Raw genomic sequence first — 21,355 nt, forward strand, 5'->3', positions numbered from 1 at the left:
TGTATGACGAACAGATTCACTGGTCATGACATGAATAACACAAAATACCTGTCGCGTACGTCATGAAACCCTTTCTCTCAGTCACGTGTGACATATACCCGAATACCAGAGTTCATTTTATGCGGGTATGTGGGTATACAGAGTCTGAACCAACACAGTAACGGCGAACACACACATTGACACGCAAGGGAAGTGATGACAGTAATTGTTGGTGTTTTATGTCCCAAAACCACGATATGATTATGAGAGACGCCATATCGAAGGGCTCCGGAAGTTTTCACCATCTGGTATTCTTTAACATGCACTGAGATCGCACAGTACACGGGTGTCTAGCATTTTGCCTTCATTGAATGCGACCGCCGCGGCCGGGATTGAACCTGCGACCTTCGGGTCAGCAGCCTGGCACCGTAACCGCTACACCACTGCGGCCAAGGCAAGTGCGGCAGCCGAATACTGAACACCCCTGGAAGACGCTCAACTACGATCCACTTGTCCTCGTGGTCCGCAACGTATACTGCGTGGATTACAAAAAAAAACGGGGTGAATGCTTCCCTACAATAAATCTGCCGAGAGAACTAGACATCTCATCATTACCGGTGACTTCAACATTGACTTATCAAGACCCAACAACGCCTGGTCCTTATACTGCGTGAAAGGCGGCTTCGATGTAGACAGGGCATCAAAAGACCTCGCTGCCACGTCCAGGACAGGAGGCATCATAATCATTTCATCGTAAGAGGCATCCACGATTTCCACTAGCTGCACTATACCTCGCACTTCACTACACTTAGACCCCTCGTAGCAACGATCACGAACGGATCCGATAACAAGTCCGGTCCCGTTGCTGGTGCTCACTGATCACGGTGAGCACCTGCAGCTGGACCTCGGTCGCCTTACCTTGTTCTAGAACTGTCAAGAAGCCCTCCTACACATAAACACAGGTTCGTGAAACGTGCGTGCTTTCCCCGTCATAATGGACAAGTATAAGCATAACAAGTGTGATGCAACTGTAACAACTGCAACTGCAACTGTGACTGTAACGCAGGTGCAGTGCGCCTACGCGTGCCACACGGCTGCGTTCCATATATCTAGGGAAGCTTTCCTAAATGAGGCTTAGTTGCGAGTAACGCCTGTCCTGTGAATCTGTGTTCCTTCTTTGTGCTGTTCAGATTCGCGCTATCCAGTATTGAAGAATATAAGCACTGCATATCAGCTTACCGCGTCTGGTGTTGGTAACACCCATGTTGCTGTTGGCATCGTTACGCAGCTGTAAACAACTGGTTATTTAATATATGTGTGACTCTTCAACATATCAGTGTGCGTATACCACTTCCACATTTCTCTAGCGTCATTCCGTAAAGTTTCGCTCAATGCAAAAAATTACGCCACAGTCACCATCCCGCGCATCCTTCGCATAACATCGATTCCCACTGTACGTCGGATGTGTCGAATCTTTTCTCATGCCTTTTTAAATGCGAAGCATTTCTTGGCGAACCTCAGGCACTTTGGGCGTTTCTATCTACGTATCTATCTAACTATCTATCTATCTATCTATCTATCTATCTAGCCGCCTACGTCTGGGCGCTCTCCTGGTCGTCTCCATGACTTGTAATATACCAAAATTGGCACAGCAGGGGATCAGTGTATGACGAACACCATTCACTGGTCATGACATGAATAACGCAAAATACCTGTCGCGTACGTCATGAAACCCTTTCTCTCAGTCACGTGTGGCTCATACCCGCATACCAGAGTTCATGTTATACGGGTGTGTGCCACAGGTGATACAAAGTCTCAACCAACACAGTAACCGCGAACACACACATTGACACGCAAGGGAAGTGATAATATTAATAATTGTTGGGGTTTTTTGTCCCAAAACCACAATATGATTATGAGAGACGCTGTAGCGAAGGGCTGCGGAAATTTTGACCATCTGGTATTCCTTAAAGTGCACCGAGATCGCACAGTACACGGGCATCTAGAATTCTGCCTCTGTCGAAGTGCGACCGCCGCGGCCGAGATCGAACCCACGACCTTCGGGTCAGCAGTCGAGCACCGTAACCGCTACACCACCGCGGCGGACGCAAGCAAAGTGAGGAAGCTGAAGACATAACACATCGGGAAGACGCTCAACTACCATGCACTTGTTCACGTGGTTTGCAACGTGGACCACGTTGATTACGCAAAAACCGGGGTCAGTGCTTCCTACAATAAATCTGCCGAGAGAACCAGGCCTCTATCATTACCAGTGATTTCAACATTGATTTATCAAGACCCAACAACGCCTGGTCTTTATACTGCCTGAAAGACGGCTTGAATGTGGACAGGGCATCGAGAAACCTTGCTGCCACGTCCGAACCAGGATGCATCATAGATTATTTCATCGTAAGAGCCACCCAGGAATTCCGCCAGCGGTGCTATACCTCGCACTTCACTACACTTAGACCCATAGTAGCCACGATCACAAACGGATCCGATTACAAGTGCGTTCCAGCTGCTGATGCTCACTGATCACGCTGATGACCTCGTTCAAGAACTGCCAACAACACCATCTACACATACACATGGGTTCGTGAAACGTCCGTGTGCGTCCGTCATAACGGACAAGTATAAGCATAACAACTGTAACTGCGACTGTAACGTACGTGCAGTGCGCCTGCGCGTGCCACTTGGCTGTGGGTATATCTAGGGAAACTTTCCTGAATTAAGCTTAGTTGCGAGTAACGGCTGTCCTGTGCATCTCTCTTCCTTCTTTGTCCTGTTCGGATTCGCGCTATCCAGTATTGAAGATTATAAGCACTACATATCAGCTTACCGCGTCCGGTGTTGGTAACACCCATGTTGGCATCGTTATGCAACAGTAAACAACTTTTTATCTAATACATATACTTTTCAACATATCAGTGTACGTACACCACTTCCACATTTGTCTAGCCTCATTCCGTAACGTTTCGCTCAGTGTGAAAAATTTCGCCATTTACCATCTCGTGCATGCTTCGCATAACATCGATTCCCACGGTACGTGGGATCTGCCGAATTTTTTCCTTTATTATTTTTCTACTAATGCTTTTGGAGTCTACCTTATTTCAATGGCAACTAGTTTGTGTCGTAAACTAATGTTTGGGAACGCGTCAGAAATTGCCGCTGTTCGATGGTTGCTTCGAAGTTGCCGCTGTTGGCGTTTCAGAAACCAAACGTTGACAATGACAAAAACTTACTTTTGTTATTACTCAAAGTTATCGTATTAACTTGGCACACTAAAGCGAAATCTGTGGCGTCTATGCTAGGAGCCTTATAGTTACGAGACAGCTATGTCGCTGTGCGGCGTCGGCCAGATGCTGGCGCTACATTGTCTGCTGCCACGTTATACCTACAAACTTCTTAATCTCATTTACCCACCTAATTTTCTGTCTCCCCCTCACGCGTTTGCCATCTCTAGGAATTCAGTCAGTTACCCTTAACGACCACCGGTTATCCTGCCGACGTGCTACGTGCCCGGCCCATATCCATTTATTCTTCTTGATTTCAACTGTGATATCCTTAACCCCCGTTTGTCCCCTGATCCACTCTGCTCTCTTCCTGTCTCTTAAGGTTACACCTATCATTTTCCTTTCCATCGCTCGCTGCGTCGTCCTCAATTTAAGTTGAACCCTCTTTGTAAATCTCCAGGTTTCTGCTCCGTAGGTAAGTACCGGTGAGATGCAGCTGTTATATACCTTCCTCTTGAGGGATAGTGGTAGACTACCATTCATGATTTGATAATGCTTGCCGAATGAGCCCCATTCCATCCTTATTCTTCTAGTTATTTCACTCTCATGGTTCGGCTCCGCGGTTACTACCTGTCCTAAGTAGACGTACTCCTTTACAACTTCCAATGTCTCGCCACCTATCGCAAAGCGCTGTTCTCTGCCAAGATTGCTCCACATTACTTTAGTTTTATGCATATTAATTTTCAGACCTACTCTTCTACTTTCCGTATCCAGTTCAGTAATCATGAGCTGTAATTCGTCTCCCGCGTTACTCATCAATGCAATGTCATCAGCAAATCGCATGTTACTGAGATACTCTCCATTAACTCTTATCCCTAATTCTTCCCAATCTAGGGCCCTGAAAACCTCCTGTAAACACGCGGTGAATAGCATTGGAGAGATCGTGTCTCCCTGCCGTACGCCCTTGTTTATTGGGATTCTGTTGCTTTCTTTATGGATGACTATAGTGGCTGTGGATCCGCTGTAGATTTCTTCCATTACGTTTACATAGGCTTCGTCGATGCCCTGATTCCGCAGTGCCTGCATGACTGCTGATGTCTCCACCGAATCAAACACCTTCTCGTAATCTATGAAGGCTATGTATAGGGGTTGGTTGTATTCTGCGCATTTTTCTATCACCTGACTGATAGTATGAATACGGCCTATTGTTGAGAAGCCTGTACGAAATCCTGCCTGATCCTTTGGTTGATTGAACTCTAATGTCGTATTAATTCTGTTAGCAATTACTTTTGTAAATAGCTTGTAGACAACGGACAGTAAGCTGATGGGCCTGTAATTTTTCAGGTCCTTGACGTCCCCTTTCTTATGGATCAAGATGATGTTGGTATTCTTCCAAGATTCTGGTATTCTCCCCGTCGAGAGACACTTCGTATACAGGGTGGCCAGTTTTTCTAACATAATCTCTTGACCGTCTTTCAACAGGTCTGATGTTACCTGATCCTCACCAGCGGCTTTGCCTCTTTGCATTCCCTTTAGGGCTTTCTTTACTTCTCCTGTCAATACTGGTGGGATGTCAGATTCCTCTGGGCTATTACTGCTTCTTACGCTATCATCCTGACTGTCTGGGCTGCTGTACAGATCTCTGAAGAACTCTTCCGCTACCTCAACTATTCTATCCATATTGGTTGTGACGTTGCCTTCCTTGTCCCTTAATGCATACATCTGATTTTTGCCTATGTACAGTTTGGTCTTCATAGCTGTGAGGCTTCTTCCGTTGTTTAGAGCATGCTCAATTCTCTCCACATTATACTTTCTTTTGTCGGCTACTTTACGCCTATTGATTAACTTCGAAAGCTCCGTCAGCACTATTTTGTCTGTTGCATTTGAGGCTTTCATGGCTTGACATTTCCTATTGAGGTTTTTGTCTCTTGGAATAGCTTACCAGTGTCCTGTCTAACGACTGTACCCCCGACTTCAGAAGAAATGATGCCTGGGCAAGTTGGAATTGGTTATGCATGTTCCAAAGGGGCGGCGCAAAAACAAGGTGGTGTGTAGTCTTTCCTTTGTCCCTTGTTTTTGCGCCGCCCCAAGGAACATGCACCCCCAACTTCCACTGCACACTCCTTAATGATACTAATCAGAATATCATTCATTGCGTGAACGCTAAGGTCCGTTTCCTCGGTTAAAGCCGCGTAACTATTCTGAAGTGAAACTGAATTCCTGTACTTTCCCTCTCAGCTAGTTCATTAATCGGCTTCTTGCGTATCAGTTTCTGACGTTCCTTCCTCAAGTCTAGTTGAATTCTACATCTTACCATTCTATGGTCACTGCATCGGATCTTGTTAACTACTTCCACATCCTGTACAGTGCCCGGGTGGACACACATTATGAAGTCTATTTCATTTTTAGTTTCGCCATTAGGACCCCTCCACGTCCACTTCCGAGTAGCCCGTTTTCTGTAGAAGGTATTCAAAATCCGTAAGTTGTTGCGTTCTGCGAACTCTACTAGGAACTCCCCTCTGGCGTTTCTAGAGCCGATGCCATATTCCCCAACTGCATGATCTCCAGCCTGCTTCTTGCCTACCTTTGCATTAAAGTCGCCCATCAGTACAGTATACTGTGTATTTACCTTACTCATTGCTGATTCTACATTTTCGTAGAAGCGTTCAACCAGTTGATCATCATGGCTAGATGTAGGCGCGTAGGCCTGTATCACCTTCATCTTGTACCTCTTATTAAGCTTAATTACGATACATATCACCCTCTCATTAATGCTATAGTATTCCTCTATATTGCCAGCTATATTTTTATGACTAAGGAACCCCACCCGTAGTTTTCTTCTGTCCGCTAAGCCACGATAGCATAGGACGTGTCCGTTCTTCAGCACTGTATAAGCCTCATGTGGCCTCCTAACCTCACTGAGCCCTATTACATCCCATTTTACACCCTCTAATTCCTCGAATAGTACAGCTAGACTCGCCTCACTAGATAAAGTTCTGGCCTTATACGTAGCCAAGTTCGAATTCCAATGGCGGCCCGTCCGGACCCAGAGATTCTTAGCACCCTCTGCTGCGTCGCAGGTCTGACCGCCGCCTTGGTCAGTTGCTTCGCTGCCGCTGGGGACTGAGGGCCGAGGGTTAATTGGTGTATTCATGTGGGAGGTAGTGGCCAAATACTACACCACGGTGGCCAATCCTGCTCTGGTGAGGGAATGCATTGCTGGCTGTGGTCGCCAGTGAGGCTGCACCCCAGGCCTTTTCTACAAAATTCCATCATCACACGAATTTTTTTTAATCCGGTTGGGAATTGTCTGGCACCGGGATTCGAACCACGGACCTCTTGCATGCGAGGCTGATGCTGATGCTCTACCACAACGCCGTCGCTGGTAATATATATATATATATATATATATATATATATATATATATATATATATATATATATATATATATATATATATATATATATATATATATATATATACTGGTACTTTCCGAAGGACATCATGTTGTAATGCAAAACATGAATATAAAGAGTAAGACGTCGACTTTCCTCCCCTTTTTTTGCCTTTCAGTGTCTGTTTTTGAGTTTTCGGCTACTGTAGCATGTCCTTCATTCGCTCGAAGATGATATATTTGAAATAGAAGACAACTGAAATGAAGATATTGGGCACCGATATATTCCCCAAAGAAGTAGAAGTGGTCCAAAACGACGTGGCATAAAACAAGCTAAGAAGAAGAAAAAAAGCTGAAGTATGTCTTGAAGCCCTTCAATAGATGCAAGAACAAGAGAACGCTACCGACAGTCCAAAACCTGGAAAAGTCTTTTGCCTGGAAGGACCACTCGCTCTACAAGTCTAGTAATTCAATTTCAATTCAATTCAATGTCAAAATTTGTTTTATTGTATTCTTGTACAATGAACAAGAAACAAAAGGATGTTGGGGCTAAAGGCATATAGCCTGACAGAGGACCCAACACCCTTGTGCACAGTTCGTACAGCAAAATAAAAAAACAAATAAAAAATACAGCTTTCGCGGCATCCAGACCATCATGAACAAAAGAAGCAATAGAGAAAAAAAATAGCTGACAAAAATGTCATGTTACATTGAATCTGTCTGACTATACAAATCTTGTACATAACATAATCCCTCAAGAAAGAATTAGACTAGAACATTAGAGCCATGTGATACATAACGTTTTTATAGTTTATACAATACATGCAGTACAAAATTTCCAACGCCTAACTACTATCATTGCTAGCATCATTATTTTTTGTGATCCATCAAACAGTATGTTTTCCTGCATTAGCACTTCTTTAACTTGAACCTTGAATGATTTTTCTGTACAATCAAAATTAAGCTTATGTTCTAATTTGTTTAATATGCAAGTTGTTTGATAGGTAAAAGTTAGTTTACCATAATTTGTTCGTGTTCGTTGTGGACGGCGTAGGTTTTGGCGGATAGGATAAGTGTGTAGTCTAGCTCCTTCGTTGGGCTCATAGAATTTTTTTCTGTATATGATTTGTAATATTTTCATATAATAAACTTGATCAGCACGACGCATATGATATCTTTCAAATAAAGGTGCTGTCCTGAAGTTTTCGTAATTTCCTTGGTGTTTACAGTAGAGGCGGAGAACTCTTTTTTGTAGAAGTACAAGTTTCTTGTAGTTAGTTTTGGTAGTTGTTCCCCACACCAGAGCTCCATAGCACAGCTTAGAACAAAAAAGGCAATTGTATAGCTGTTGTTTCAGCCATAGGGGAATTAGTTTAGAAATTCTGTACATAATACCAATACTTTTTGATAAGTCTACACATAGTTGGCTAATATGCGCGTCCCAGCTTAGCTCTTCATTAAACGTCACTCCAAGGAACTTCTGGTTTGTCACTTGCTGCAGTTTCATTCCTGCATAAGTGATGGTTATTTCCTTATCGATGGGTGTATTGCGCGACCTGAATATAATGTATTTTGTTTTTTCGGCGTTTAATTGCAATTTATTTTGATTCATCCAGCAAGCCAGTGATACAAGGTAGTGATTCACACTGTGTTCTAATTCATTCAGGTCCCGTGATTTAAAAAATAGATTGGTGTCGTCGGCGTACATTATTAGTTCAGGTGAATCAGGTATATTACCTATATCGTTTACGAAAATTATGAATAATAGCGGACCTAGCTTGGAGCCCTGAGGGACGCCTCGTTCAAGCGTTAAATAACTAGACGAAACATGCTGCATACGTACGAACTGTTGACGGTTATTTAAGTAGCTTACCAGCAACCGACTTGCAACACCTCTTATTCCGTACTTCTCTAATTTCTGTAACAAGATTTTGTGATCTATAGAATCAAATGCCTTCTTTAGGTCTAAAAATAGACCAAGCGTATAGTTTTTGTCTTCAATATTGGTTATTATTTTATCTTTGATATATAAAAGTGCTTGTTCAGTGGATTTATTCTTTTGGAAGCCATACTGACTCTTTGTAATTACTCTGCGTGCGTTAAAGAATGTAACTAATCTGACGTAAATTATATCTTCGAAAATTTTTGAGAACATGGTTAAGATAGATATTGGTCTGTAATTACTAAATTGTCCATTATCTCCCCCTTTGTGTATTGGTGTAACTCGGGCTATTTTCAATTCTTCTGGGAAAATTCCATCAGTTAATGTTAAATTTAGTAAATATGCTAGCACTTCGCTAATCTCATGCGCGACATGTATTACTGCATTCGAAGTAATTCCGTCTATACCCGCAGCTACATTTCGTTTTAGTTTTTTTATTACTGCTACTACTTCGTTGGGATCTGTTGGTCTCAAGAAAATGGTTTCACTGACCTCGGTTATGACTTCATTATCATTTCTACTGCCTTCTGCACCACGTGGATAAGCCCCCGCTTTTATAAAATGTCTGTTCATATCGTCAACTAATTTTATGTTTTCTGCTGTCGTCAGGGCAGTGTGGGATTGGTCACTTTGATCTTCCTGCTAGGCTGTTAACTGCTTCTCACATTTTTTTTGGTTGATTGCGCAGCCGATAAAAAAGTTCCTCGAAGTACGCGTCCTTCGCCCTTTTAATATCGCTGTTTAATTTATTTCTATATTTCTTATACTCCTTTAGCACTTGTGGATCAGGATGTCTAAGAAACTTGTGAAATATTGAATTCTTATGTTTTATACGTTTATGCAGGTTTTTATCTACCCATGGCTTTCTTGCTTTTTTGTTTCTGCGATATGCTTGTTGCAATGGAAAAGAAACGTCATAGTATTCACGCGTACGCTGCAAGAATATACTGTAAGCCTTCCCAGCATCGGATTCACGGTAAAAATCTTGCCATCGTTCTTTTAACAGCAACAGCCTAAACTTCTCTAATGTTTGATCATTAATTTTGCGATGAAAATGAACTTGGCGACTTGCGTTTTCGATATTGTAGCTGATTTTGATTACGCAAAAAATCGGAAGATGATCGCTTACGTCGGAAGCTAGAACACCTGCTTTGATGTCACTACTGCATATGTTTGATAGGCATACGTCTATTAAAGTACCAGAAGTTGCCGTTAATCTTGTGGGTAAATCAATAAAGTTTTTGAAAGCATGACAATGAACAAGATTACTTATCTCATGTTACCATGTGTCTTCTGAGATCAAGTTTATGTTAATATCACCCATGATAATGGAGAGTTCACTTGTTTGGTATTGTTGCTGAAGTAACTGCTCTAAAAAATTACTAAACTTTTACGGGCTGATTGACCCGTTCAACAGTTCGGCAGCAGTGCGACTACAGCACGCATCTAATCTGAGCTGTCTGCACTTGCAGGTATCTCAGATAGCAGCGACCAACGCTTCCGGAGCGCAGAAGCGTCGTTTTCGATGTGGCGGCCACTACAAGCCAAGCAGTGAAGACCAGGGGCGTAGCCAGAAATTTTTTTCGGGGGGGGTTCAACCATACTTTATGTATGTTCGTGCGTGCGTTTGTATGTGTGCGTGTATATATACGCAAGCAAAACTGAAAAATTTCGGGGGGGGGTCTGAACCCCCCCAACCCCCCCCCCCCCTTGGCTACGCCCCTGGTGAAGACAACGCGCATACCAACCCACGTGACTGACTACGGACTGGAAACTACGCCCACCGAGACGCTGCTTCAAATATGACGGACTGATTGACCCGTTCAACAGTTCGGCAGCAGTGCGACTACAACACGCATCTAATCTGAGCTGTCTGCACTTGCAGGTGAGAATTTTTAAATTATAAAGAGGTTTATTAGCGGCGACGATACTCGACGATACAGCGACAGTCAAGGCGGGGCCGACTCTCAGCGCGAGCTGCGTTCTCTTCGAGCCGAAGAGGGCGACCCACTAGAAGGTGCTCGAGAGGACGACCCATCACCAAGTTCGAACGCTTCGCTACAATTACCCCCGGGTAGGAAAAGGGAGCCACCTGGCGACCTAGCAACTAGTCACTATGAGGGGGTCGTGGTAGGGCTTCAGGCGCTCCACGTTGACAATGTCGCGCCCTCGACGGCGCATGTCCGAAGACGGTTCTATGGGTTCGATGAGGTAGTTGACCGGGGATGTGCATTCGACGACACGGTAGGGGCCTTCGTATTTGGGCAGTAGTTTGGAAGAGAGGCCAGTTGCAGTGGTAGGGACAGAGAGCCAAACGAGCGCTCCAGGGAGGAACGTGGGCGCAGAAGTGGTGTTGTCACCGCGAATGCTCTTCTGCCGCTCTTGGTTATGCGTAGTGAAGGTCTTGGAGAGCTCACGACACTCCTCAGCAAGTCTGGCTGTGGCAGAAATAGGCGCACATTCAGAGCGATCCGGCTTGTATGGAAGTATCGTGTCCATGGTCTGCGACGGGTGTCTTCCGTATAGTATGAAGAAGGGTGAAAAACCAGTAGTGCTCTGAGGGGCGGTGTTATAGGCGTAGGTGACGAAGGGCAGAATGGCATCCCAATTGGTGTGATCGGCGGCGACGTACATCGAGAGCATGTCGCCGAGCGTGCGGTTAAAGCGTTCGGTTAGGCCATTCGTCTGCGGGTGGTAAGCAGTAGTTTTGCGGTGAACAGCATGGCACTCTTTGAGAATGGCTTCCACGACTTCCGACAAGAAGACACGGCCTCGATCGCTGAGAAGCTCTTGGGGTGGTCCGTGACGCAGTATGAATCGGTGTAGTAGGAAGGAGGCAACATCGCGCGCTGTAGCCGCTGGGAGGGCGGCGGTTTCGGCGTATCGCGTTAGATGGTCAACAGCGACGATGGCCCAGCGGTTACCAGCCGAAGTCAGAGGAAGTGGTCCGTACAAATCGATGCCCACGCGCCCAAACGGACGGTTAGGGCAAGGTAATGGTTGTAGACCTGGTGGCGACACGTGCGTTGCAGGTTTTCGGCGTTGGCAATCGAGGCAGGAGCGAACGAACTTCTGCACGTAGCGGTACATCCCTCGCCAGAAGTATCGTTGTCGAATGCGGTGGTAAGTTTTGGATACCCCAGAGTGCGCGCATTGCGGGTCAGAGTGGAAGGCCTCGCATATTTCAGAACGCAGACTGCGGGGTATCACTAGTAGCCACTGGCGGCCGTCGGCGTCGTAATTGCGTCGGTGCAGTAGGTCGTCGCGAACGGCGAAATGGTGGGCTTGACGACGCAACGCGCGAGTGGATGGTGTTGCGGACGGATCAGTGAGCAAGTCGATCAGCGAGGTGATCCATTTATCCTTGCGCTGTTCGGTAGCGATGGTGTGAACGTCGATTGAAGCAACAGCTATGTGAGATACTGAGCAAGGGGCATTGTCGTCAGGCAAGGGAGAGCGCGAGAGGGCGTCGGCGTCAGCATGCTAGCGTCCGTTGCGGTACAGCACTCGGATGTCGTAGTCTTGCAGGCGAAGTGCCCAGCGGGCGAGACGGCCTGAGGGATCCTTGAGTGACGACAGCCAGCATAGTGCATGATGGTCGGTGACGACATCAAATGGGTGGCCATACAAATAAGGTCGAAACTTTGTAAGGGCCCAGATGATCGCCAGGCACTCTTTTTCCGTGACTGTGTAATTGGTCTCGGCTCTGGTAAGCGTACGGCTTGCGTATGCCACGACATATTCGGGGAACCCTGGTTTGCGCTGCGCAAGGACAGCGCCGTGGCCCACACCGCTGGCATCCGTGTGTACCTCCGTTGGGGCCGTAGGATCGTAGTGGCGTAGTATGGGAGGAGACGTCAACAAACGACGGAGCTTTGCGAACGCGTCGTCACACTCGGACGACCACGACTTTAGGGGTCCGTTACCTCCAAGGGGCTTCGTCAGCGGTGATATGATGGTGGCAAAGTTTCGTATGAAGCGTCGAAAGTACGAACACAGTCCTACGAAACTGCGCAGTTCTTTGACGGACGTAGGTTTGGGAAATTCGGCCACGGCCCGAAGCTTGGTCGGATCGGGAAGGATTCCGTCCTTGGACACGACGTAGCCGAGGATTGTCAGCTGCCGTGCTGCAAATCGGCACTTCTTCAGATTCAGTTGGAGGCCGGCGTTGCGCAAACGCGTCAAAACATGCCGCAGACGTTGGAGATGCGTGGAGAAGTCCGGAGCGAAAACCACGACGTCGTCCAGGTAACACAAGCACGTGTGCCATTTCAAGTTGCGCAGAACGGTGTCCATCATGCGCTCGAAGGTCGCGGGCGCATTACACAGACCAAACGGCATGACGTTGAACTCGTACAAGCCGTCGGGCGTGACAAAGGCTGTCTTCGGTCGAGCGTCATCCGCCATGGGCACTTGCCAGTACCCCGAGCGCAGATCAAGAGATGAAAAGAATTCGGCTCCTTGCAGGCTGTCAATCGCGTCGTCGATTCGCGGCAGCGGATAAACATCCTTGCGAGTGATCTTGTTTAGCCGTCGGTAGTCCACACAGAACCGCACGGAACCGTCCTTCTTCGCAACGAGAACAACGGGAGACGCCCATGGGCTGTCCGAGGGCCGAATAACGTCGCGTCGAAGCATATCGTCGACTTGCTCATTAATGACCCGACGTTCTGCGGGAGACACGCGATATGGACGTTGCCGCAGTGGTGGTTGGGCGCCAGTGTCGATGCGATGCGTAACAACAGAAGTGCGGCCAAGAGAAGTTTGCCCGATATCGAAAGAAGAACGAAATTCTTCCAGCAGGCACAGAAGTTGGGAACGCTGGACCGATGTGAGGTTGTCAGCAATGGAGGACCTAAACACATCAGTAGGTGACGAATCGGACGTGGAAACAGCATTGAGCGTACGGGAACTGGGACAGTGCGTGTCGTTGGGTGCGTCCATAACTTGTGCGTCTTCGAGGGGTTCCACTCTGCCGAGACATTCCCCTCGCACCAACGTAACAATGAACGGGGATGGGTTGGTCACAAAAATATCCGTGTCGCCCTGAGTGATTTCCACGGTCGCAAACGGCACCAGCAAGCCTTTCCTAGTGAAAACGCGGTCACATGGAGAAAGGAGTGCAACGGCGTCGCAGAGACTGGTGCAATATACTGACACAGCCGTTGACGAATTTGCAGGAACTGTGACGTCGTCTTTGACGAATACCTTGGTCGCAGCCGATGAACTGTCTGCCGGCGTCAAATCTGAGAATGGTGAGAGCTCTATTTCGGCTGGTGCGCAATGAATGACGGCGTCGTGGCGGGCGAGAAAATCCCATCCCAGGATGACGTCGTGAGAGCATGAAGAAATTATAATGAATTCGACGGCGTACAGAGCGTCCTGAATGATGACGCGGGCGGTGCATACCGCCGTCGGGTGAATACTTTGGGCGCTGGCTGTACGGAGGGAGAGCCCGGAAAGTGGCGTCGTCACTTTTCGTAGCAGGCGGCTTAGTTTAGCGTCCATAACGGATACGGCGGCTCCAGTATCGATAAGGGCAGAGGCGCGAACACCGTCCACAAAAACGTCTATCACGTTCGATGGGCTTCGCTGAGGGCTTTCGCAGTTCGATTGCGTCGCAGCCCTTGCCTCGTGGACTGCGACGACTAGTTTTCCTGATCGCGTGGGACCGGACGTGGCCGCATCGGTGACAGCGAGCGGCGTCGTGGTGACTGTGAACGGCGGGTAGATGCAGCTGGGCGAGACGTCGGCGATGGAGGCGTAGGTGGGTCGTAATATGGGCGGTTCGACTGGCTGGTGGCAGGCGACACGTCTCTAGGCGGCTGCACGCGATTGCAATAGCGCGCCACGTGGCCGGCGTAACATGCGAAGCATATGGGGCGATTGTCAGGTGTGCGCCATCGGTTCGCTGGGGCAGGGCCCGCCCATGGTGCAGGACGGGATTGACGGGGCGGCAACTGATAGGACTGCATGGTGGGCTGCAGTCGTGGCCTGTGCGTGACGTCGGCATAGGTTACCGGTACATCCGCTTCGAAAGAGTGAGGTCGAGCGGAGGCTTCGGCGTAAATGTGTGGGGCAGCCGTAGCGATTGGTGGGGGCGTTCTTGCGACAACTTGGGCGTAGCTCAAAGGTGCAGGAGCCGGATGATGCTGGTGGTACTCGGGCATGACCTCCGCGATTTCCTGCTCGATTGCTCGACGGAGGGGAGGCAGAAGGGTGGGCGACGGCTGTTGAGCGTACCGAGGGCGAGCAAAGTCCAGCAGAGAGAACTGGCGCGCGATTTCCTCGCGCACGAATGTCTTCATCTCTGCGAGCAACGCGGAGTGGTCGGGTACGGTCGACAAGCCAGCGAGCTCGGCGTCGCGTGATGGAGAGCGACGGGTCATCGATCGCTGCCGGCGCAGCTCCCATAGCTTTGGCAGAGCGTTATGACCTCTGCCACTGTGCTGGGGTTCTTGGCGAGGAGCATGGTGAAGGCGTCGTCGTCGATGCCTTTCATGATGTGCCTGATCCTGTCACACTCGGACATGGTGGCGTCGGCTTTCTTACAGAAATCGAGGACGTCTTCAATGTACCTGGTGAAGGATTCGCCGGCCTGCTGAGCGCGTTCACGTAAGCGCTGTTCGGCCTGCAGCTTACGAACGGCAGGGCGGCCAAACACGTTGATAATGGCGGTCTTGAATTCGGACCACGTCGTAAAATCGGATGCGTGGTTGTTGTACCACAGGCCCGCCACACCCGCGACGTAGAAAACCAGGTTAGTCAATTTTCCTGCCTCGTCCCATTTATTGGGGACCACTCACGCGCTCGCAAATCGCGAGCCAGTCCTCCACGTCGGTACCATCGGCGCCAGTGAAGACGGGAGGGTCGCGAATACGAGGGGACACCAGGACATGAGGTCGGTGCGGGCGGGGGCGTTTGCTGGGAAGCGTCTTGAGGCATGGTAGGCGGCAGGGTACGGGATCGAAGAGCCAGGGGCATCGAATGAGGGCCGAGGTTGTTGTGAAGGCCCAGCACTCTCCACCAAATTATAAAGAGGTTTATTAGCGGCGACGATACTCGACGATACAGCGACAGTCAAGGCGGGGCCGACTCTCAGCGCGAGCTGCGTTCTCTTCGAGCCGAAGAGGGCGACCCACTAGAAGGTGCTCGAGAGGACGACCCATCACCAAGTTCGAACGCTTCGCTACAAAATAAATACCTTACTGCGTAGCTGTTTTTTTTAAAACGCACTGCTGCCGAACAAAGTGCCCTTTTTTTCTCTTGTTGTGCTGCCATTCTTGTTACTAGTCATGGCACCATCAGATATTAAAGACATAAAAGAAGTTGGGAAGCTAATTGAAAATCTGAAGCGTGACTTGAGAACAGAAATGAGGGAATTGAAGGACAGCATAAAGTATTGCTCGGACACATGCGATAATGTGAAGGGCCTGAGCAAAGAGATTGCAGCACTCAGGGAGGAAGTGAGGGAAATGACAACACTAAACAGAAAATTAAAAACAGAGAATGAAAGACTGTCACAACGAATTGACGAACTGGAACAGTATCAACGCATGACCAACCTGGAAATTAGGGGAATAACAGAACAGACTGATCCGATAAAAGTTGTGGAACGGATAGGGCAATGTGTTGGTGCCACGATCAGACCGACTGATATTGACACCTGCCACTGGGTGCAGACTCCGAAGGCAGGAACTAGGAATATAATTATTCGTTTTGTTCAAAGAAGTAAGCGAGATGAAGTTTTCACACTGGCGAGGAAAAAGAGGTTAAATGCAGCAACACTGGGGTATCAGACTGCAAATAATGTGTTCGTCAATGAGCACCTGACACAGGCAAACAAAAAGTTGCTTGCAGCCGCAAAACAAAGAGAGAAGTAACGTGGAAGTACGTTTGGACGTCAAAAGGCAAAGTATGCGCAAGAAGGGACGACAACACTCCTGTTCTGCGCATAACTAGTCTAGACGATCTGTCCAAAATGACACCTGTAGAACAGAGGGGCACTCTCTGAGAGGCATTTCCAAATGGCAATAGAAAACAAAGAAAATGGATACTACACCTTAGGTAGACTTGCGAAAGAGTTAAAAGAAGAGAATGCTTTGAGAGCAGTACATGTTAATGCGAGAAGCATGAGAAATAAAGAAGAAGATCTGGGCATCTTTTTTGAATCGACAGCAGTAAAATTCGATATTATTTGTATAACCGAGACCTGGATGACAGCACATGATCAAACTCCGTTTTTTCCTGGCTATCGTTCTGAACACTTGGTGAGGAACAAAAAGAAAGGGGGCGGAGTGGCAATATATGTCAAAGACTCCCTTTCTTACTCTGTGGCTGAAGAAGTCTCAGAAATCAGTGAGGATGTCGAGGGTCTAACGTTGCGAATAGGAAAATCAGTAGTATCTGTAATCTACAGGCCCCCGAGTGGGCAAAAAAGGACCACTCGCTCAACAAGTCTAGTAATCGCGATTAAGCCCAAGCAACAAAGGATCGCATCGACAGAAGCTCAAGAATGGTGTTAATTTTATCGCAAAATATTGCTTGTATCGTTTATTCGGTGTGATTTACACTTCATTTACAAGCTAATTCAAACCCTAATACGTTTTGTAATCCATAATAGACAAATCTAAATTTTACTTCTGAATACCGACGATAATGGGCTATATAGACCTTAGCCGCAAATAGATTTGAGGTATTTTAGTTACACAAGCTCATTGCCAAAAAATTATTGGAACAGGCCCGACCAAATTATCAGCAACAAAAAACTGTGTTTTCCCAGTTTTACTTAAAGTGGGCTTGACCATTTTAGAAAAAGATGCCACATATATATCTTATTGAAAAAAAACAGCGTTTCCAGTGCCTCCCAGTTAGTGATGCAGAACTATCGGTAAATTGACTATCGATAGTATCTATAGCTTTTTTAAACTATCGATAGTCTAAACAAACTATCGATAGTGCTACTATCGACAAACTATCGATAGTGCAATCGGTAGTACCATCGTTAATATTACTATAGCGATGTTACTACCACGCTTGTCTATTGCTTTGTTTTGACGTATTCGGGTTTCACCTACCAAGACTTTTAGCAACGTTTGACGCAGACGGCGCCTTAATGTTTGAGAAGCTTCAGAATTGTTTGAGATCATTCTGTTAAGATCACGCGCTGGACGCGAACAGTCAAGTTTATGCGAGAGTTTACGCGAACGCCAGCAATAACGCTGGAAGGTTTGATGACTGATGTATAAAGGACGACGTGTTCCACCGATGATCAGATTACTCGACGGCTGACGACTGCTCTCGTCGGTATCAGTGCGCAGCATGTATCGCTTGTATCTTGAGTTTTGATTTTCTGGGCACAAGTTCGCCCAAATAAAGAGCTCCTTATTTCCCAGTCTCGCTGCAGCATTCTTCACCGTCACAACCACGAGACAATGCTATCGATAGTGGTGTGAATAATGGTACAGTTGCTTGCAGGCCATATTGCCAAAAAATTTGCGATAGCCTACTACCAGCTTTGCTTAATTAGCAATTTTTGGCAGAGAAATTAATCATTTCCGCAGTGAAAATGGCGGAATATATACATCAATAAATTCGAATCCAAAAGCAACCAGTTGCACCTTGCAATTAAATCCTTGGTATCTTTATTATTTTGAAATCATAAAATGCAATATTAATTTGAAGCCACGCAGTCCCATCACATGTACAGTCTTCCTTTCCGCTACAGCTGACCAGTTTCACTTCACGATCACGTTTCAGCAAAGCACTGTGCTGAAGAACACAATCACCTCAAATTTCTTGCCCCTGAGCCTGCTCCTCCGGCTCCACTATGTTCCACGCGCGCGGGGAACCAAGTTTATTCTGCAGTGAGTAGGGGCTGTTATTTTATGCTATCCATAGTATCATCGAATTTTTTACTAACGATAGCGCTATCGATAGTATCTTTGACCATCGATAGTTCGATAGTGACCCAGCTATCGATAGTATCGATAGTACCATCGATAATTCTGCATCACTACTCCCAGTGCATTTCAGAGCACAGGGTGGCACTGGAAACGCGGTGCAGTGTGTCCCAGTGTTTATAACAGAATGCTGGAAGGCACTGCCACGCATTGTACAGCGTTTACAGTGTCTCCCAGTGCCTTTCAAAGCACAGGGATTACTGGAGGCGTGGAACAGTGTGTCTCAGTGTTTATTAGAAAACGCTGGAAGGCTCTGGGACACATTGTGCAGCGTCTCCAGCGCCCTTCAGAGCACAGGGGGGGGGGGGCACTGAATACGCGGCACAGTGTGTCCCAATGTTTATTACAGAACGCCGGAAGGCACTGGGATACACCGTACAGCATCTCCAGTGCCTTTCGGAGCACAGGGGGGCACTGGAGACGCGGGACAGAGTGTCCCTGTGTTTATTAGAGAGCGCTAGAAGGCACTGGGACAGACTGTACAGCGTCTTCAGTGCCTTTGAGAGCACAGAGGGGGGGGGGATCTGGAGACGCGCTATAGTGTGTCCCACTGTGTGCGCTGGATGTGAGCGCTGGAAGGCACTGGGACACACTGTACAGCGTCTTCAGTGCCTTTGAGAGCACAGGAGCGGCCCTGGAGACGCGTTACAATGTGTCTCACTGTTTATTAGAGAGCGCTGGAATCCACTGGGACACACTGTACAGCGTCTTCAGTGCCTTTGAGAGCACGGGGGGGGGCGGAGACGCGCTACAGTGTGTCCCACTCTTTATTAGAGAGCACTAGAAGGCACTGGGACACACTGTACAGCGTCTCTAGTGCCTTTGAGAGCACAGGGGCGGCCCTGGAGACGCGCTGCAGTGTGTCCCACTGTTTATTAGAGAGCGCTGGAAGCCACTGGGACACACTGTACAGCGTCTTCAGTGCCTTTGAGAGCACAGGGGGGGGGGGGGCGGAGACGCGCTACAGTGTGTCCCACTCTTTATTAGAGAGCGCTAGAAGGCACTGGGACACACTGTACAGCGTCTGCAGTGCCTTTGAGAGCACAGAGGGGGGGGGGGGGGGGCTGGAGACGCGCTATAGTGTGTCCCACTGTGTGCGCTGGATGTGAGCGCTTGAAGGCACTGGGACACACTGTACAGCGTCTTCAGTGCCTTTGAGAGCACAGGGGCGGCCCTGGACAAGCGCTACAGTGTGTCCCACTGTTTATTAGAGAGCGCTGGAAGCCACTGGGACACACTGTACAGCGTCTTCAGTGCCTTTGAGAGCACAGGGGGGGGGGGCGGAGACGCGCTACAGTGTGTCCCACTCTTTATTAGAGAGCGGTATAAGGCACTGTGACACACTGTACAGCGTCTTCAGTGCCTTTGAGAGCACAGGGGCGGCCCTGGAGACGCGCTACAGTGTGTCCCACTGTTTATTACAGAGCGCTGGAAGCCACTGTGACACACTGTACAGCGTCTTCAGTGCCTTTGAGAGCACAGGGGCGGCCCTGGAGACGCGCTACAGTGTGTCCCACTGTTTATTACAGAGCGCTAGAAGGCACTGGGACACACTGTACAGCGTCTTCAGTGTCTTTGAGAGCACAGGGGGGGGGGGGGGCCTGGACACGCGCTACAGTGTGTCCTACTGTTTATTAGAGAGCGCTGGAAGGCACTGGGACACACTGTACAGCGTCTTCAGTGCCTTTGAGAGCACAGGAGGGGCCCTGGAGATGCGCTACAGTTATCCCACTGTTTTTTAGAGAGCGCTGGAAGGCACTGGGACACACTGCACAGCGTCTTCAGTGCTTTTGAGAGCACAGGGGGGCCCTGGAGACGCACGACAGTGTGTCCCACTGTTTATTAGAGAGCGCTGGAAGGCACTGAAAGACACTGTACAGCGTCTTCAGTGCCTTTCAGAGCACAGGGGGGGGGGGGGGGCAGCACTGGAGACGCGCAACAGTGTGTCCCACAGTTTATTCGAGAGCGCTGGAAGGCACTCAGACAATTGTACAGCGTCTCCAGTGCCTTTCAGAGCACAGGGTGGCACTGGAGACGCGGTACAGTGTGTCCCAGTGTTTATTACAGAACGCTGGAAGGCACTAGGAGACACTGTACAGCGTCTCCGGTGCCTTTCAGAGCACAGGGGGGGGGGGGGGTACTGGAGACGCGGCACAGTGTGTCCCAGTGTTTATTACAGAATGCCGGAAGGCACCGGGAGACACCGTACAGCATCTCCTGTGCCTTTCAGAGCACAAGGTGGCACTGGATGCGCGGCACAGTGTGTCCCGGTGTTTATTAGAGAACGCTGGAAGGCACTGTGAGACACTGTACAGCGTCTCCAGTGCCTTTCAGAGTACAGGGGGAGGGGGGCACTGGAGACGCGGTACAATGTGTGCCAGTGCTTATTAGAGAACGCTGGAAGGCACTGGGAGATATTGTACAGCGTCTCCAGTGCCTTTCAGAGCACAGGGTGGCATGGAGACGCGGTACAGTGTGTCCCAGTGTTTATTAGAGAGCGCTGGAAGGCACTGCGACACATTGTACAGCGTTGCCAGTGCCGCCCAGTGCGCTGAAAACTGAAAGGCACTAGGAGTACTGTACAGTGTGTCCCACTGTCTTACAGCGCACTGTGAGGCACTCGGGACACTGTACAGTGCCTTCGCGCGAACTGGAAACACAGGCACACATAGGAGTATAATGGGCGCGCTGAGTGGACCTCAGCGCGCCCATTATACTCCTATGTGTGCCTGTGTTTCCAAAACTTGATATTGGATCACAACATATCGAGCGCATTATTTATCGAATATTTTTAAAATATTGTTCTATTCTGTGTCCAACACTTATCTAGCTTTAGTTTTATTT

The sequence above is a fragment of the Rhipicephalus sanguineus genome, chromosome 1, assembly GCF_013339695.2.
Source record: "Rhipicephalus sanguineus isolate Rsan-2018 chromosome 1, BIME_Rsan_1.4, whole genome shotgun sequence".
Classification (NCBI taxonomy): domain Eukaryota; kingdom Metazoa; phylum Arthropoda; class Arachnida; order Ixodida; family Ixodidae; genus Rhipicephalus; species Rhipicephalus sanguineus.